General features: G+C 49.0%; 1 pseudogene; it reads right to left on the minus strand.

The window, feature by feature from the left end:
- Positions 1 to 650: 650 nt before the first annotated feature.
- Positions 651 to 20,893, minus strand: LOC139237927 (zinc finger protein 229-like; annotated as a pseudogene).
- Positions 20,894 to 21,003: the final 110 nt, after the last annotated feature.

Consider the following 21,003-nt stretch of genomic DNA (forward strand, 5'->3'; position numbering starts at 1 on the left):
AGATCAGTGTGAAGTAGTGCATTTTGGTAGGAAGAATGAGGAGGTCTACTCTGAAAATAAGAGTCTAAATGGGATAGAGGGGCAAAGGGATCTGGCGGTACAGATACACAAATCACTAAAAGTAGCGACATGGGTTAATACGGCCATGAAAAAAGCAAACAAAGCACTGGGGTTCATTTATAAAGGAGCCTTCCGTTCCATGGCTAGAAGCTCAGAACCATGGAAGAGAGCGGCTGGGGACACATTTCTTACAGGCCTCAAGATTAACCCGCACGGTGACTTTGCTGTCAGTGAAGAGAGACGAGAAAGACCAAAGTGCCGTTTGCCCCTCTCAGTGTGGCCTGAAGGACTGTGTCCAGGCTATAGTTCTGTTCCCGCCGTACGATCCTCCCCCAGATTGTCCTTTCTGAGCTCCAGCCAGGTGATGCTAAACACTCAGGTGGGAAAGACTAAAATCTACAACAATGTGTTTAAAACAAAGCTGATTTATTTAACATATATCCAGAATATTAAAACAAAAGCAAAATACTGCGGATGCTGGAATCTGGAATAAAAACAGAAAATGTTGGACATCTCAGCAGGTCAGGCAGCATCTGTGGAGAGAAAGCATAGTTAACAAAGGTCATCGACCCGAAACATTAACGCTGCTTTCTCTCCACAGATGCTGCCTGACCTGCTGAGATTTCCAGCATTTTCTCTTTTTATTCCATAATATTAAACTCCAGACCCATTTTAGTGGTTATTATCAGCAGAAACAAACCCCAACTGTCAGAATGAACATGGTTCAGTCCTGGATCCATCCCCTTCAATCACATGTGAACTCGCTGGTGTGTCAGCAGGTGGGATGAACGAGTGAATCCCTTCCCACACACGGAGCAGGTGAATGGCCTCTCCCCAGTGTGAACTCGCTGGTGTGTCAGAAGGTCGGATGACTGAGTGAATCCCTTCCCACACACAGAGCAGGTGAATGGCCTCTCCCCAGTGTGAACTCGCTGGTGTGTCAGCAGATTGGATGACTGAGTGAATCTCTTTCCACATTCAGAGCATGTGAACGGCCTCTCCCCGGTGTGAACTCGCTGGTGTCTGTGCAGCGTGGATGACCGAGTGAAACGCTCCCCACACTCTGAGCAGGTGAACGGCCTCTCCCCAGTGTGAACGCGCTGGTGTATCAGAAGGTCGGATGACAGAACGAATCTCTTCCCACACTCATAGCATGTGAACGGCCTCTCCCCAATGTGAACTCGCTGGTGGCTGAGCAGCGTGGTTGACCGAGTGAAGCCCTCCCCACACTCGGAGCAGGTGAATGGCCTCTCCCCAGTGTGAACTCGCTGGTGTATCCGAAGATCGAATGACTGAGCGAATCCCTTTCCACATTCAGAGCAGATGAACGGCCTCTCCCCAGTGTGAGTGCGCTGGTGTACAGTGAGTTCAGATGTTCGCCTGAACCCTTTCCCGCAGTGAGAGCACCTGAATGGTCTCTCGTCAGTGTGAACACGTTGATGGCTTGTCAGTTCCCCAGAACTTTTAAAGCACTTCCCACAGTCCGGGCATTTAAAAGGTCTCTCGTCAGTGTGAACTCGCTGGTGATTCAGCAGGGTGGATGACTGAGTGAATCCCTTCCCACACACGGAGCAAATGAACGGCCTCTCCCCAGTGTGAACTCGCTGGTGTCTCAGCAGATGCCTTTTGCTTTTAAATCTCTTCTCACAGTCAGAACATTTAAAAGGTCGCTCATCAGTGTGAACATGCTGGTGTCTCAGTAAGTGTGAGGACTGAGTGAATCCCTCCCCACACACAGGACAGGTGTACAGACTCTCTCCAGTGTGAACGTGCTGGTGTCTCAGTAGATGGGATGAATTAGTGAAACCCTTCCCACACTCAGAACAGATGAACGGCCTCTCCCGAGCGTGAGTGCGCTTGTGTCTCTCCAGGTTGGATGATTGGCTGAAGCCTTGTCCACACACAAAACATCTGTAAACGGTTTCTACCCGCTGTAAACGGTGCTTTCTGCTTTCATGTTCAAAGGCCGATGATATTCAGGTCCGTGAATCGAGTGACTCTCTGATCTTATTTTGATGTTTGATTTGAGCTTCCCGTCTGCAAATCCTCCCCTTCTAATACCCTGTAAAATGAATTTAAAACAGGAAAAAAGGACTATGAGAGAGAACCCATATAAAAGGGTTATTACAAGAGGATTTGAGTCATCCATCATCATCATAGGCAGTACCTCAAAATCGAAAAAGACTTGAGAGCATAAGAGTAAAGACGTCTTACTGCAATTATATCGGGCCCTGGTGAGTTCACACTTGGAGTATTGTGTACAGTTTTGGTCTTCTTACCCAAGGAAGGATATACTTGTCACAGAGGGAGTGCAACGAAGGTTCACCAGACTGATTCCTGGGATGGGTGATTGTCCTATGAGGAGAGATTGAGTAGACTAGGCCTGTATTCTCTAGAGTTTAGAAGAATGAGAGGTGATCTCATTGAAACATACAACATTCTTACAGGACCTGACAGGATAGATGCAGGGAAGAGTCTAGAACTAGGGATCCGAGTCTCAGAATAAGGGGTCAGCCATTTAGGACTGAGGTGAGGAGAAATTTCTTCATTCAGAGAGTAGTGAATCTTTGGAATTCTTTACCCCAGAGGGCTGTAGATGCTTAGTCTTAGAGTATATTCAAGACAGAGATCGATAGATTTTTGGATATTAAGGGAATCCAGGGATATGGGATAGTACAGGAAAGTGGAGGTGAGGTAAAAGATCAGCCATGATCTTAGTGAAGAGCGGAGCAGGCTCGAGGGGCTGAATGGCCGACTCCTTTTTCTTATCCTAGAATCATAGAAATTTATGACATGGAAAGAGGCCATTTCGGCCAATTGTGTCGTGTTTAAATGGGATGGAGGGATCTTTGTAGGTGGCAGGACAAATTAATTGTTAAAATAGCATGCGGGATCATTGGCTTTACCAACAGAAACACAGAGTACAAGAGCAAGGATGTTATGCTAAACTTTTATAAATCACTAGTTAGAGTATTGTGTCCAATTCTGGGCACACACTTTAGAAAAGACCTCAAGACCTTTGAGGGGGAGCAGAGGAGATTTACTAGAATGGTGCCAGTGATGTGGGGTTTCAGCTATCTGGAGAGACTGGAGAAGCTGGGATTATTCTTCTTTGTGCTGTGAAGGTTAAAGGGAGATTTAATATTGGTTTTCAAAGTGATGAATGGTTTTCGCAGTGTCAATAGGATAGCAGATGTTTCCACTGGCAGGAGGGTTGGTAACCAGAGGCTTACCAACCAGAGGGGGCAAAATTAAAACAATTGGGCAACTAGCCAGGGGGGGGAGGTGAGGTGAGATTTTTTAAATCAGTGACTTGTTATGATCTGGAATGCATTGCCTGAAAGGCTGGTGGAAACAGATTCAATAGTAACTTTGTAAAGGGAATTGGATAAATACTTCCAAAGGAAGTCTATGGGGAGAGAGCAGGGAGTTGGACTAATTTAATGGATGGATCAAATGGCCTCCTTCTGTGCTGTATGATTCTATGAAACAGTGACGGTCAGCGAGTGTCTGTATAAGGTGAAAGACAGAGTGGTCAGGGAGAGCCCATCACGAAAACAGGGAGATGTTATAGATAGACAGGGAGGGCCAGAGTGCTGGAAAGAACGGGAGAGCGCACCCATCAGAGTCAGCATCTTCAGTGGAGGGAGGGGAACCAGTGAGTGCAGAACTGAACCCAGCCAGAGACAGCACCTTAAGGGGAGGAGAGGGAGGGGAACCAGTGAGTGCAGAACTGAACCCAGCCAGAGTCAGCACCTTCAGGGGAGGGGAGGGAGGGGAACCAGTGAGTGCAGAACTGAACCCAGCCAGAGACAGCACCTTCAGGGTAGGATAGGGAGAGGAGCCAGTGAATGTCGAACTGAACCCAACCAGAATCTGGGCTGAAAACTGGGAGAGGAGCAAAATCTGTTGGGAGATGTGTGATGGATTTTGATTTCAGTACAGGGAGGAAGGAGTGTATGTGGGACAGGGAGGAGGGAGAGTATGTGGGATGGGGATTACAACTTTCAGAGAACTATAGGATATAACAGTCCATAACAAGTACTGTTCAGAAGTCTGTTCTGAATTTCTATCCTGTACACAGTGATGATGTTTTGTAAACTCCTTTTACTGGGTGTTAGAAGCATACGTGTTAATGACGGGGAACACAAAGCAAACATCATCAAGATCTGTCAGCATTACTCGATTCATCAGGACCTGAATATCATTGGCTTTTGAATATGAAAGGAGAAATGTTTGCCTGTTCTGTCTGTGGGAAAAGATTTCAAACATCAGTGTGACTGGAAAAGCACTAAGACACACACACCTGAGTGAGAGTGTTCCAGTGCACTGACTATGGAAAGAGCTTTAACAAGTTACATAGCCTGAAAAAAAAGATCGCATCATTCACAGCGGGGAGAAACCGTACACGTGTTGAGTGTGTGGACGAGGCTTCAATTGATCATCCAACCTGGAGTTTTTCTTGATATATATTAATGACTTGGATGTGGGTGTACAGGGCACAATTTCAAAATTTGCAGATGATACAAAACTTCGAAGTATAGTGAACAGTGAGGAAGATAGTGAAAGACGTCAAGATGACATAGCAACATAGAAACATAGAAAATAGTTGCAGGAATAGGCCCTTCGAACCTGCACCACCATTCAATAAGATATGGCTGATCATTCCCTCAGTACCCCTTTCCTGCTTTCTCTCCATACCCCTTGATCCCTTTAGCCGTAAGGGACATATCTAACTCTCTCTTGAATATATCCAATGAACTGGCATCAACAACTCTCTGCGACAGGGAATTCCTCAGGTTAACAACTCTCTGAGTGAAGAAGTTTCTCCTCATCTCAGTCCTAAATGGCTTACCCCTTATCCTAAGACTGTGTACCCTGGTTGTGGACTTCCCCAACATCGGGAACATTCTACCCCGCATCTAACCTGTCCCGTCCTGTCAGAATCTTTTATGTTTCTGTGAGGTCCCCTCTTATCCTTCTAAACTCCAATGTATAAAGGCCCAGTTGATCCAGTCTCTCCTCATATGTCAGTCCAGCCATTCCAGGAATTAGTCTGGTGAACATTCGCTGCACTCTCTCAATAGTAAGAACGTCCTTCCTCAGATTAGGAGACTAAAACTGAACACAATATTCCAGGTGAGGCCTCACCAAGGCCCTGTACAACTGCAGTAAGACCTCCCTGCTCCTATATTCAAATCCCCTAGCTATGAAGGCCAACATACCATTTGCCTTCTTCACCACCTGCTGTACCTGTATGCCAACTTTCAATGACTGATGAACCATGACACCCAGGTCTCGTTGCACCTCCCCTTTTCCTAATCTGCCGCCATTCAGATAATATTCTGTCTTCACGTTTTTGACCCCAAATTGGATAACCTCACATTTATCCACATTATACTGCATCTGCCTTGCATTTGCCCACTCACCTAACCTGTCCAAGTCACCCTGCAGCCTCTTAGCGACCCCCCTCATAGCTCATACCACCATCCAGTTTAGTGTCATCTGCAAACTTGGAGATATTACACTCAATTCCTTCATCTAAATCATTGATGTATATAGTAAAGAGCTGGGGTCCCAGCACTGAGCCCTGCGGCACTCCACTAGTGACTGCCTGCCTTTCTGAAAAGGACCCATTTATCCCGACTCTCTGCTTCCTGTCTGCCAACCAGTTCCCTATCCACGTCAGTATATTACCCCCAATATCATGCATTTTGATTTTGCACACCAATCTCTTGTGTGGGACCTTGTCAAAAGCCTTTTGAAAGTCCACTGGTTCTCCCTTGTCCACTCTACTAGTTACATCCTCAAAAAATTCAAGATTTGTCAAGCATGATTTCCCTTTCACAAATTCATGCTGACTTGGACCGATCCTATCACTGCTTTCCAAATGCGCTGCTATTCAATCCTTAATAATTGATTCCAACATTTTCCCCACTACTGATGTCAGGCTAACCGGTTTATAATTACCTGCTTTCTCTCTCCCTCCCTTTTTAAAAAGTGGTGTTACATTATATAGAAACATAGAAGCACAGAAAATAGGTGCAGGAGTAGGCCATTCGGCCCTTTGAGCCTACACCGCCATTCAATGAGTTCATGGCTGAACATGCAACTTCAGTACCCCATTCCTGCTTTCTCGCCATGCCCCTTGATCCCCCGAGTAGTAAGGACTACATCTAACTTATTTTTGAATATATGAGATCCCCTCTCATTCTTCTGAACTCCAGTGAATACAAGCCCAGTTGATCCAGTCTTTCTTGATAGGTCAGTCCCACCATCCCGGGAATCAGTCTGGTGAACCTTCGCTGCACTCCCTCAATAGCAAGAATGTCCTTCCTCAAGTTAGGAGACCAAAACTGTACACAATACTCCAGGTGTGGCCTCACCAAGGCCCTGTACAACTGTAGTAACACCTCCCTGCTCCCTCTGGCTATCCTCCAGTCCATAGGAACTGATCCCGAGTCGATAGACTGTTGCAAAATGATCACCAATGCATCCACTATTTCTAGGGCCACTTCCTTAAGTACTCTGGGATGCAGACTATCGGACCCCGAGGATTGGCCTTCAATCCCATCAATTTCCCCAACACAATTTCCCACCTAATAAGGATATCCTTCAGTTTCGCCTTCTCACTAGACCCTTGGTCCCCCAGTACTTCCGGAAGGTTATTTGTGTCTTCCTTCGTGAAGACAGAACCAAAGTATTTGTTCAACTGGTCTGTCATTTCTTTATTCCCCATTATAAATTCACCTGAATCTGACTGCAAGGGGTCTGCATTTGTCTTCACTAATCTTTTTCTCTTCACATATCTACAGAAGCTTTTGCAGTCAGTTTTTATGTTCCCGGCAAGCTTCTTCTCGTACTCTATTTTCCCCCTCTTAATTAAACCCTTTGTCCTCCTCTGCTGAATCCTAAATTTCTCCCAGTCCTCAGGTTTTCTGCTTTTTCTGGCCAATTTATATGCCTCTTCCTTGGATTTAACACTATCCTTAATTTCCCTTGTTAGCCACGGTTGAGCCACCTTCCCCGTTTTATTTTTACTCCAGATAGGGATGTACAATTGCTGAAGTTCATCCATGTGATCTTTAAATATTTGCCATTGCCTATCCACCGTCAACTCTTTGAGTATCATTTGCTAGTCTATTCTAGCCAATTCACGCCTCAAACCACCGAAGTTACCTTTCCTTAAGTTCAGGACCCTAGTTTCTGAATTAACTGTGTCACTCTCCATCTTAATAAAGAATTCTACCATATTATGGTCACTCTTCCCCAAGGGGCCTCGCACAACATGATTGCTAATTAGTCCTTTCTCATTACACATCACCCAGTCTAGGATGGCCAGCTCCCTAGTTGGTTCCTCGACATATTGGTCCAGAAAACCATCCCTAATATACTCCAGGAAATCTTCCTCCACCGCATCGCTACCAGTTTGGTTAGCCCAATCAATAAGTAGATTAAAGTCACCCATGATAACTACTGTACTTTTATTGCATGTATCCCTAATTTCTTGTTTGATGCTGTCCCCAACCTTACTACTACTGCTTGGTGGTCTGTACACAACTCCCACCAGCGTTTTCTGCCCCTTGGTATTCTGTAGCTCCACCCATACCGATTCCACATCATCAAAGCTAATATCCTTTCTTACTATTGCATTCATTTCCTCTTTAACCAGCAATGCCACCTGCCTCCTTTTCCTTTCTGTCTATCCTTCCTAAATGTTGAATACCCCTGGCTGTTGAGTTTCCAGCCTTGGTCACTCTGGAGCCATGTCTCCGTGATGCCAATTACATCATACCCGTTAACTGCTATCTGCGCAGTTAATTCGTCCACCTTATTGCGAAAACTCCTCCCATTGAGGCAGAGCCTTCAGGCTTGTCTTTTTAAACACACTTTGCCCCTTTAGAATTTTGCTGTAATGTGGCCCTTTTTGCTTTTTGCCTTAGGTTTCTCTGCCCTCCACTTTTACTTGTCTTCTTTCTATCTTTTGCTTCTGCCCCCATTCTACTTCCCTCTGTCTCTCTGCATAGGTTCCCATCCCCCTGCCATATTAGTTTAACTCCCCAACAGCACTGGCAAATACTTCCCCTAGGACATTGGTTCCAGTCCTGCCCAGGTGCAGACCGTCCGGCTTGTACTGGTCCCACCTCCCCCAGAACCGGTTCCAATGTCCCAGGAATTTGAATCCCTCCCTTCTGCACCACTCCTCAAGCCACGTATTCATCTGAGCTATCCTGCGATTCCTACTCTGACTAGCACGTGGCACTGGGAGCAATCTAGAGATTACTACATTTGAGGTGCTACTTTTTCATTTCGCTCATAGCTCCCTAAATGCGTCTTGTAGGACCTCATCCAATTTTTTTACCTATATCATTGGTACCTATATGCACCATAACAACTGGCTGTTCACCCTCCCTTTTCAGATTGTCCTGCACCCGCTCCGAGACATCCTTGACCCTTGCACCAGGGAGGCAACATACCATCCTGGAGTCTCGGTTGCGGCCACAGAAATGCCTATCTATTCCCCTTACAATTGAATCCCCTATCACTATAGCTCTCCCACTCTTTTTCCTGTCCACCTGTGCAGCAGAGCCACCCACGGTGACATGAACTTGGCTGCTGCTGCCCTCCCCTGATGAGTTATCCCCCCCAACAGTACACAAAGCGGTGTATCTGTTTTGCAGGGGGATGACTGCAGGGGACACCTGCATTACCTTCCTTGCACTGCTCTTCCTGTTGGTCACCCATTCCCTATCTGGCTGTGTACCCTTTACCTGCGGTAAGACCAACTCACTAAATGTGCTATTCACGTCATTCTCAGCATCGTGGATGCTCCAGAGTAAATCCACCCACAGCTCCAGTGCCGAAATGCGGTCCGTCAGGAACTGCAGGCAGAGGCACTTCCCGCACGCGTAGTCATCAGGGACACTGGAAGCGTCCCTGACTTCCCACATAGTACAGGAGGAGCATAACAAGTGTCCGAGCTCTCCTGCCATGACTTAACCCTTAGATAAACTTAATTTGGCAACAACAATGCTAAAGGTTACTTACTGATAAAGAAAAAGAAAAACTGGACAGGCTGGTGGATGGACGGACACGAGGCAGATGAAATTTAAAGCAGAAAAGTGAGAAGTGATACATTTTGATAAAAAGAATTTAGGAGAGGAAATTTCAATTAAAGGGTACAATCATAGGGCCCAAGTTTCCACATGATTTGCGCCTGATTTTTAGGAGCAACTGGTGGAGAACGGACTATCTTCGAAATCGCAATTCTCCACATTTTTTTTTCTGCAGTTCTAGTCAGGTAGAACAGTTCCACTTTGGAACAGAATTTTTTCTTCAAAAGGGGGCGTGTCCGGCCACTGACGTCTGATTTGAAAGTTTCCACAGTGAAAACGTACTCCAAACTAACTTAGAATGGAGCAAGTGAGGATTTTTGTAGAACTGAAAAAACCTGTTCTACACATTAAAAAATCAGGCGCAGGTTACAAATTAGGCGTCCAGAACGAGGTGGGGGGGAGGGGGAAGGGAAGTCATTAAATTCTACAATAAATCCTTATTTATACTTATACAAATATTATACAAATAAATCCAACCTGAATAAAAATTTATAAGCAAAAAGATTAAATAAACCATGTTCCTACCTGTGTGAAAGTGCTTCAGGCAGGGAGAATGCTGCAGCAAGCCTCACAAAACGAGGCAGCCGTTCCCAAACGCGGGGGGGTGGAAGGAAGCCGTTCCAGACGGCCGGCCGACCGAACGCGGGGGGGAAAGGAGGGGACCGACCGACCGCGGGGGGGGGGAAGGAAGCCGTTCCAGACGGCCGGCCGGCGGGCGGGGGGGAAGGGAGGGGACCGACCGACCGACCGAACGCGGGGGGGGGGGGGGGGGGGAAAGAGAGGAAGCCGTTCCAGACGGCGGGAGGGAGGGAACCAACCGACCGAATGCAGGGGAGGAAGCTGTTCCAGACGGCGGGGAGGGACCGAACGCAGGGCAGGTTGGGGGGGGGGGGAGAGCCATTCCGAGCTGGGGGGGGGGGGGGGGGGAGTGCGGGCCCGACCGACCGAACGCAGCGGGGAAGGAAGCCGTTCCAGACGGCGGGAGGGAGGGAGGGAAGGAGACAGAAGGCTGCAGGAAGCCTCAAATTGAGGAGCCATTTCCCGACGGCAAAAGGAGGAGGTCGTCGGGAAACGGCTGCCTCAACTTTGAGGCTTCCTGCAGCCTTCTCAGTGCTGATGGCAATGTGCTTTTATTAAAAAATGTTCAAAAACTAAACAGCTACAAAGAACTACAAAAATGGCCGAGTGCCAATGTTTCCTTCACACTGCGTGTGCGCGAACGCTCCAACGCGCACACACAGCGTTGCCGGCAGGAAAAAAACTAATTTAAATAGTACCCGCCCCCTCCCACTTACAAAATCGGCGCGAGTGTAGGCTCCGCCCCCCTGGGCGCCGCTCCAAACAGACAAGGAGCTGCAGGGCGCTCCAGAATCGCGAGTTTTTTTTCCGGCGCCGTTTTAGGCGCGAAAAACGGGCGCCCAGCTCGGAGGGGCGCCCGTTTTTTATCGTGTGGAAACTTGTGCCCTATATGTCCACGAAGTACTGGGTGAGCAAAAATTTTGCCAATTAAATATTGGGAAGACTGAAGCTATTGTCTTTGGTCCCTGTCACAAACTCCATTCCCTAGCCACCGACTTCATCCTGCTACCTAGAATCTGTCCGAGGGTGAACCAGACTGTTCGCAAACTTGGTGTCATATTTGACCCTGTAATGAGCTTCCGACCACATATCAACTAAAACTGCCCAGTTCCACCCCCGTAACATTTCCTTTCCCTTCTCTGCCCCGGCCTCACTCATCTGCTGCAGAAACCCTCATCCATGCCTTTGTTACCTCTAGACTTGATATTCCAACGCACTCCTGACTGGGCTCCCTCATTCAACACTACGTAAACTTGAGGTTATCCAAAACTCGGCAGCCCGTGTCCTAACTTGCACCAAATCCCATTCAGCCATCACCCTTGTGCTCGCTGACCTACATTGGCTCTCTATTATGCAATTTCAAAATTCTCATCCTGGTTTACAAATCCTTCCACGGTCTCGCCCATCCCCATCTCCATCTCCTTCAGCCTCACAAGCTCACCGCCGGCCCCAGATATCTGTGCTCCTCAAATTTTGCCCTCTAGAGGATCCCCTTAAATATAATTGCTTAACCATTGGTGGTCCTGCCTTCCGTTGCCTCGGTCCTAAATTCTGGAGCTCCCTCCCTCCGCCGATGAGAGGATTTGAGGGGAAATTTCTTCACCCAGAGGGTGGTGGGGTCTGGAACTCACTGCCTGAAAGGGTGGCAGAGGCAGAAACATTCACCACATTTAAAAAGTACTTGGATCTGCACTTGAAGTGCCGTAACCTGCAGGGCGACAGACGAAGGGCTGGAAAGTGGGATTTGGCTGGATAGCTCTTTGTCGGCCGGCATGGACACCATGGACTAAAATGGCCTCGTTTTATGCTGTAAATTTCTGTGATTCTATGATTCAAATCTCTCCGTCTCGGTGTTAAATTATTCTCTTACAACGCTCCCGTGATCTTATTGAATGGTGGACCAGGCTCGAGAAGCCGTATGCCTACTCCTATTTCTTATGTTCTTATGTGAAGCACCTTTGAACATTTTACTACATTAAAGGCGCTATATAAATACAAGTTGCTGTTGTGAGGTGATGAAGAACCGGTTGCCCAGGTTGCTCCATCTCCCGGGCACTGGGACTCTGAAGCCCCGCCCACTCATTGTTCATGGCCAAGATGGCAACGCATGCGCCATGACCCCACCCTGTGCAAGATGGCGGCCAGTGATCCTGCTCAAGTTTTTACTCTAGCCTCGAAAAATCCCTGTCCCACGTCCCTACAGATGACAAACTGATCCTCCTTGGCAAGGATACAGCCCTCTGGGGAGGTGCGATCGGCAGAGAGGGGTTCGGGAAAACCAATTCCAGGGGTACCCTGCTCCTGACAAAATGCTTAGAGCACGACCTTGTCATCACCAACACCTTGTTCCGCCAGAGGGACAAGTACAAGACATTGTGGCAACACCTTCGCTCCAAACACTGACAACTGCTGGACGGACCACCGCCTAATTCGTTCCATCATCAACATCAACATAGTCCCAAAGCAGAGGGGACAGCAGAAGCAGGCCGCAAAAAAGTCAATACCGGGGCACTCAAAGACCCAGCTAAGAGAGCTAACTTGGCATCCCTTGGTGACCCCGAGACGCAGAATGCCCACAGCGCTTGCTCTGCCCTACAGACCTCCATAACCTCCAATGCCTACGAAAAGACGTTCGGTCACTCAACCAGGAAACACCAGGACTGGTTTGATGAGAATGGCCAGGAGATCAGAGAGCTAATAAATCGTAAGCGCAGGGCACTTCTGAGCCTGAAACAACAACCCAACTCGGGAGCAGCAAAACAGCATTACAGACAGCTTAAGGCCGAGGTCCAACAAAAAACCCGCGACCTAAAGAATAGATGGTGGGTGGAGAAAGTACAGGAGATTGAGCATCTGGCCGACAGCTATGATGTGCGAGGATTCTTTACTGCAGTCAAGGCCACCTACGGCCCAAACACCCATCCCACTGCTGGCCAGAATGGGGAGACGCTCATCAAGGACACCGAGGCAGTTAGGACCCGCTGGAAGGAGCACTTCGAAGATCTCCTTAACTTGAGTGTCCTCAGCAAAACACCAACTCTGCACAAGTTAGAAAAGGCCATCCACCAGCTTAAGAACAAGATAACGGGAGCGGACGGTGTCATGTATTTAACTGTCATTGTAACCCATGTATAAACTGACCTAAGTTGTACACCGTGAGAACATTGACCACTAGGTGGTGAACTTGTGGGAGACACTCCTAATCTGGACTTTCAGGTATAAAAGGGGAAGCTCCACCCACCTTCTTCACTTCAGTGCTGGTGAATAAAGGTTACTGGTCACAGAGTGACCTCCTCTCAAGTATGGGCCTCGTGTGCATTTATACTGTATGGTAAGGACATATTATTGGCGACGAGAAACTGGGATTTAAACCACGCGAGCATGGCCACTAGCAGCACAGACGAGAGGTACTGTGTTGGTGATGATTGGGACGATTTTATTGAGAGACTACAGCAAAGTTTCGTCACTAAGGAATGGCTGGGACAGGATTCGGCCGACAAACGCAGGGCTCATCTCCTGACGGTTTGTGAATCCAGGACGTACTCCCTGATGAAGGACCTTCTAGCGCCAGAGAAGCCGGCGGACAAGACTTTTGAAGAGCTCAGTGAGTTGATCGGGGAGCACTTTAAACCAGCGAGCAGCATGCGCATGGCGAGACACCAGTTTTACACGCACCGGTGGCGAGAAGGGCAAAGCATTCCAGACTTTGTGGCAGGCCACTGGCGACTGGCAAGCCTATGTAAGTTCCCAGATGCATGCAGAGCGGAGATGCTGAGAGACTTTTTTTATTGAGGGCATCGGGCACGCTGGGGTTTTCAGGAGACTGATTGAGACCAAAGACTTGACCCTGGAAACGGTGGCTTTGATGGCCCAGACATTTATCTCAGGGGAGGAAGAGACCAGAATGATGTTTGACAAAAATCTTGGTTTAAATGCAGCAAATGGACAGGGAGTCAACATTGTTAACGCGGCACACAGTTCTCCAGGCAGACAGGGGCAATCGGACATGCCCGAGCATGTAGTCGAACCCAAAGGGGGAATTAAACAGAGACAATGGCTAGCTGAACAGCGATTCATGCCATCGCAAGGGACAATGCAGCCAGTAATGGGGCCATCAACAATGGTGCGCTTAAGGACAGTTACAGAGACAGTCAGAGACGATCGACTGGTAATGAACCTTTTGTTTCCAACAACGGCTCATGTTGGAGGTGTGGAGGCAAACACAGCCCCAGAGTTTGCAGGTATCAGCAATATACCTGCAGAAACTGCAATGTCAACGGTCACTTGGCGCGTATGTGCAGGAAACCTGCAGCCAGGTTGATGTACAAGGAGGACGGGCCCGATGTAAGCCCTACGAGGCCAAATGATACTGGGGGAAATCGCTGGAAGCTGAAGTTCAGCGAGTTCATATGGAGCACATATACAGTTCCTTTCCCAGGACGCCACCGATAATGATGAAAGTGCTCCTCAATGGCATCCCAGTATCAAATGGAGCTAGACACAGGGGCCAGCCAGTCCCTGATGAGTATCAAACAGTTCAACAAGTTGTGGGCGTCCAAGGCCAGGAGGCCAAAATTATTGCCAATTGACGCACAGCTACAGACATATACAAAGGAGATCATTCCAGTGCTAGGCAGCGCCACGGTAGTCGTGACCCACAAAGATTTGGAGAACAGGTTGCCACTCTGGATTGTCCCGGGTGACGGTCCCGCACTGTTGGGGAGGAGTTGGCTGGCTGTCATGAACTGGAAATGGGGCGATGTCAATGCAATTTCTTCTGTGGAGCGAATATCATGCTCACAGGTCCTGGACAAATTTGACTCACTATTTCAGCCCGGCATTGGCACTTTCATGGGGACCAAGTAGTGATTCACATAAACCCGGACGCCAGGCCTGTACATCACAAGGCCAGAGCGGTGCCGTACGTGATGCGGGAAAAGATAGAAGGCGAATTGGACCACCTGCTGAGGGAAGGCATCATCTCGCCAGTCGAATTCAGTGACTGGGCGAGCCCGATTGTGCCGGTGCTCAAGGCGGATGGGTCAGTCAGGATGTGTGGTGATTACAAGGCCACCATCAATCAGGTGTCACTCCAAGACCAGTATCCGCTACCGAGAGCCGAGGACCTCTTTGCGGCGCTATCTGCTGGCAAACTTTTTTCAAAATTGGACCCGACCTCAGCTTACATAACCCAGGAGCTGGCGAATAAGTCGAAGAAGCTGACCACCATCACAGCACACAAGGGGTTGTTTGAGTACAACAGATGTCCGTTCGGGATTCACTCGGTCGAAATATGGAAAGCCTCCTCAAGTTGATTCCAAGGACACTGGTTTTTCAGGACGACATCCTCATCACGGTTGTGATACTGAATAACACCTCCGCAACCTGGAGGAGGTGCTACGCAGACTTGACCGGGTAGGTCTGAGACTGAAAAAGGCGAAGTGCGTCTTCCTAGCTCCAGAGGTAGAATTCCTGGGGATGGAGGTAGCAGCAGACGGGATCAGACCTACTGCGTCCAAAACAGAAGTGAGCCAGAGAGCACCCAGACCCCGTAACACGACGGAGCTGCGTTCGTTCCTGGGGGTCCTGAACTATTTTGGTAACTTTCTTCCCAAATTGAGCACGCTGTTAGAGCCGCTACACGTGCTCCTACGCAAAGGTCGCGAATGGGTCTGGGGGGACAGCCTGGAAAGGGCTTTTGATGGAGCATAACAAATTTCGTGCTCTAACAATCTGTTAACGCCATGTAAGAAACTAATTTTAACGTGCGACGCGTCGTCCTATGGGGTCGGGTGTGTGTTGCAGCATATTAATGCCAAGGGTCAGTTACAGCTGGTAGCTTATGCCTCCAGAAGTCTGTCCCAGGCAGAACAGGGCTACGGGGTGGTAGAAAAGGAAGCGCTTGCATGTGTATATGCTGTAAAAAGAAATGCATCAGTACCTGTTTGGCAGGAAATTTGAGCTGGAGACAGATCACAAACCCCTAACATCCCTTTTGGCCGACAAGGCGGCCATAAATGCAAATGCATCGGCCCGCATACAGAGGTGGGCACTCACGTTAGCCGCCTATGACGATACTATTTGGCAGAGACCGGGCACTGAAAACTGCGCCGATGCACTCAGCAGGTTCCCACTAGCCACCACCGGAGGGGGCAACCGAGCATGCTACTGAGATGGTCATGGCTGTTGAAGCTTTCGAAAGCGAAGACTCACCAGTGACAGCCCGTCAGATTAAAGTCTGGACAAATAGAGACCCGCTACTGTCTTTAGTCAAGGAATGTGTCCTGAATGGGGACTGGGCAGCCACGTACGGGGCATGCCCTTAGGAATTGAAACCATTTCACAGGCGCAAGGATGAACTCTCGATTCAGGCCGATTGCCTACTATGGGGAAACCGAGTAGTCATGCCTCAGATGGGCAGAGAGATGTTCATCAGAGAACTCCACAATGAGCACCCGGGCATTGTCATAATGAAGGCAATTGCCAAGTCACACGTTTGGTGGCCAGGGATAGATGCAGACCTGGAACTTGGTGTTCGCAGGTGCAACACGTGTGCCCAGCTGGGCAATGCGCCCAGGGAAGCCCCCCTGAGCCTCTGGTCCTGGCCTGCCAAGTCATGGTCACGCATCCATGTGGGCTACGCAGGTCTTTTCATGGGAAAAATGTTTTTGGTTGTAGTAGACGCCTACTCCAAATGATCGAGTGTGACATTCTCAATTCAAGCACATCCTCTGCCACGGTAGAAAGTCTACGGGAAATGTTCGCCGCCCACGGTCTACCGGACGTCTTGGTCAGCGACAATGGCCCATGCTTCACAAGCATTGAATTCCAGGACTTCATGGCAGGAAATGGTATCAACCATGTCAGAATGGCACCGTTCAAGCCGGCCTAAAACGGACAGGCGGAACGAGCAGTGCAGATAATCAAAGAGGGGATGCTCAGAATCCAAGGGGGTTCCCTACAAAGCCGCTTATCACACCTCCTGTTGGCCAATAGATCCCGACCACACTCACTCACAGGGGTCCCACCCGCAGAGCTGCTAATGAAAAGGACGCTCAAAACCAGGTTATCCCTTATACATCCCACCATTAAAGAAATTGTTGAGAGCAGGCGCCAGTCACAATGTGACTACCATGATGGGAATGCGAGGGCGTGACGTATTGATATCAATGACCCTGTCTTTGTCCTCAACTATGCTGCAGGGCTTAAATGGCTCGCAGGCACTGTGATTGCTAAAGAGGGGTATAGGATTCTGGTAGTCAAACTTACCAATGGACAAATCTGCCACGAACACGTGGATCAAACAAAAAGGAGGTTCAGCAACCCCATAGAAGAAGCAGAGGAAGAACACGATGTAGAGTTCACTCCTCCACAGGTGACCGAACACCGGGACCAAGCGGATGAGAGCCCAGTCACTGTGGGCAGTCCGGACAGGCCTGAGGCACCGCAAACAGCAGACACTCAGGCCAGCGCCCAACAACCGGAGCCCCAACTCAGGCGCTCTACAACCACCACAGAGACTTAACCTGTGATCCCAATAAGACTTTGGCAGGGGGGAGGTGATAGTTAAATACATGACAATCATTGTAACCCATGTATAAACTGACCTAAGTTGTACACCATGAGAACATTGACCACTGGGTGGTGAACTTGTGGGAGACACTCCTAACCTGGACTTTCAGGTATAAAAGGGGAAGCTCCAACCACCTTCATCACTTCAGTGCTGGTGAATAAAGGTTACTGGTCACAGAGTGACATTCTCTCAAATATGGGCCTCATGTGCATTTATACTGTATGGTAAGGACATATTAAGACGGAATCCCCGCTGAGGCACTAAAGTATGGCGGAGAGGCACTGCTGGCACGAATACATGACCTCATCTCTCTCATCTGGAAGGAGGAGAGCATGCCGGGATATCTCAGAGATGCAGTAATCATGGCCATCTTTAAAAAAGGGGACAAGTCCAACTGCGGCAACTACAGAGGGATCTCCCTGTTATCAACCACTGGGAAAGTCATCGCTAGAATCCTCCTCAACTGTCTTCTCCCTGTGGCTGAGGAGCTCCTCCCGGAGACACAGTGCGGATTTCATCCTCTTCGGGGTACAACGGACATGACTTTTACAGTGCGACAGCTGCAAGAAAAATGAAGGGAACAGCAGCATAGAATCATAGAAAATAGGTGCAGGAGTAGGCCATCGGCCCTTCGAGTCTGCATCGTCATTCAATAAGATCATGGCTGATCATTCCCTCAGTACCCCTTTCCTGCTTTCTCTCCATACCCCTTGATCCCTTTAGCCGTAAGGGCCATATCTAACTCCCTCTTGAATATATCCAATGAACTGGCATCAACAACTCTCTGCGGCAGGGAATTCCACAGGTTAACAACTCTGAGTGAAGAAGTTTCTCCTCATCTCAGTCCTAAATGGCCTACCCCTTATCCTAAGACTATGTCCCCTGGTTCTGGACTTCCCCAACATCGGGAACATTCTTCCCGCATCTAACCTGTCCAGTCTCGTCAGAATCTTATACGTTTCTATGAGATCCCCTCTCATCCTTCTAAACTCCAGTGAATAAAGGCCCAGTTGATTCAGTTTCTCCTCATATGTCAGTCCAGCCATCCCTGGAATCAGTCTGGTGAACCTTCACTGCACTTCCTCAATAGGAAGAACGTCCTTCCTCAGGTTAGGAGACCAAAACTGAACATAATATTCCAGGTGAGGCCTCACTAAGGCCCTGTACAACTGCAGTAAAACCTCCTTGCTCCAAAACTCAAATCCCCTAGGTATAAAGACCAACATACCATTTGCCTTCTTCACCACCTGCTGTACCTGCATGCCCACTTTCAGTGACTGATGAACCATGACACCCAGGTCTCGTTGGACCTCCCCTTTTCCTAATCTGCCGCCATTCAGATAATATTCTGCCTTCGTGTTTTTGCCCCAAAATGGATAACCTCACATTTATCCACATTATACTGCATCTGCCATGCATTTGCCCACTCATCTAACCTGTCCAAGTCACCCTGCAGCCTCTTAGCGTCCTCCTCACAGCTCACACCGCCACCCAGTTTAGTGTCATCCGCAATATTGGAGATATTACACCCAATTCCATCATCTAAATCATTGATGTATATTGTAAAGAACTGGGGTCCAAGCACCGAGCCCTGCGGCACTCCACTAGTCACTGCCTGCTATTCTGAAAAGGACCCATTTATCCCGATTCTCTGCTTCCTGTCTGCCAACCAGTTCTCTATCCACGTCAGTACATTACCCCCAATACCATGTGCTTTGATTTTGCACAAGCATCTCTTGTGCGGGACCTTGTCAAAAGCCTTTTGAAAGTCCAAATACACCACATCCACTGGTTCTCCCTTGTCCACTCTACTAGTTACATCCTCAAAAAATTCCAGAAGATTTGTCAAGCATGATTTCCCTTTCATAAATCCATGCTGACTTGGACCGATCCTGTCACTGCTTTCCAAATGCGCTGCTATTTCATCCTTAATGATTGATTCCAACATTTTCCCCATTACTGATGTCAGGCTAACCGGTCTATAATTACCCGTTTTCTCTCTCCCTCCTTTTTTAAGCAACCCTTGTACATGGCCTTCTTCGACCTTACAAAGTCCTTTGACACTGTCAATCGTGAGGGGCTATGGAGCATCCTCCTCCATTTCGGCTACCCCCAAAAGTTCATCACTATCCTCCGCCTGCTTCACGCCAACATGCAAGCTATGATCCTGACCAATGGATCAATTACAGACCCAATCCATGCCCGGACAGGGGTCAAGCAGGGCTGCTTCATCGTGCCAACCCTCTTCTCAATTTTCCTCGCTGCAATGCTCCACCTCACATTCAACAAGCTCCCCGCTAGAGTGGAACTAAACTGCAGAACCAGTGGGAACCTGTACAACCTTCGTTGTCTCCAGGCCAAATCCAAGACCATCCCATCCTCTGTCATCGAGCTATAGTACACAGACGATGCATGCGTCTGTGCACATACAGAGACTGACCTCCAAGTCATAGTCAACATCATCACTGAGGCATATGAAAGCATAAGCCTTACACTAAACATCCATAAGACAAAGGTCCTCCACCAGCCTGTCCCCACCACACAACACTGCCCCCCAGTCATCAAGATCCACGGCGCGGTCCTGGACGTGGACCACTTTTCATACCTCGGGAGCCTATTATTGGCAAAGACAGACATCGACGATGAGATTCAACACCGCCTGCAGTGCGCCAGCACAGCCTTTAGCCGTCTGAGGAAAAGCGTGTTCAAAGATCAGGACCTCAAATCTGCCACCAACTCATGGTGTACACAGCTGTAGTGATACCCGCCCTCCTGTATGGCTCAGAGACGTGGACCATATACTGCAGACACCACAAATCGCTGGAGAAATACCACCAACGATGTCTCCGGAAGATCCTGCAAATCCCCTGGGAGGTCAAACGCACCAACGTTGGTGTCCTTGACCAGGCCAACATCCCCAGCATTGACGCACTGACCACACTTGATCAGCTCCGCTGGGCGGGGCCACATTGTTCGCATGCCTGACGCAAGACTCCGACACAGCACACCCCAGGTGGGCAGAGGAAATGTTTCAAGGACACCCTCAAAGCCTCCTTAATAAAGTGCAACATCCCCACCGACACCTGGGAGTCCCTGGCCAAAGTCCGTCCTAAGTGGAGGAAGTGCATCCGGGAGGGCGCTGAGCACCTCGATTCCTGTCGCCGAGAGCATGCAGAAAACAAGCGCAGGCAGCAGAAGGAGCGTGCGGCAAACCTGTCCCACCCACCCTTTCCTTCAAAAACTGTCTGCCCCACCTGTGACAAAGACTGTAATTCCTGTATTGGACTGTTCAGTCACCTGAGAACTCACTTTTAGAGTGGAAGCAAGACTTCCTCGATTCCGAGGGACTGCCCCTGTTGATCATCATCATCATAGGGGCCTGTCGCCGCGAGGCAAACACGGCGACTGGGGCCTTTACAAAGGTGTTTAAAAGATTCCCAGCCCCAACAATCTCCTACCATCTCTCCGACACGTCTGTTCGACTGACGTCCATCTCCACGGCCCGCGCATGCTCAGACAGTGAGGAAGGTCGGGGGGGGGGCTCAGCCCCGCACACTGGGTGCCGCCAAGCTCCGCCCCTACACACGCCTCCGGCCCCGCCCCGCTCTTCCTAGAGGTCGGGAGCTGCCGTCAATCACTCGGACAGTGTGAGCTGACCATGCGCGGACGGCGGGG

Source organism: Pristiophorus japonicus, chromosome 2 (genome assembly GCF_044704955.1).
Source record: "Pristiophorus japonicus isolate sPriJap1 chromosome 2, sPriJap1.hap1, whole genome shotgun sequence".
NCBI classification, from domain to species: domain Eukaryota; kingdom Metazoa; phylum Chordata; class Chondrichthyes; family Pristiophoridae; genus Pristiophorus; species Pristiophorus japonicus.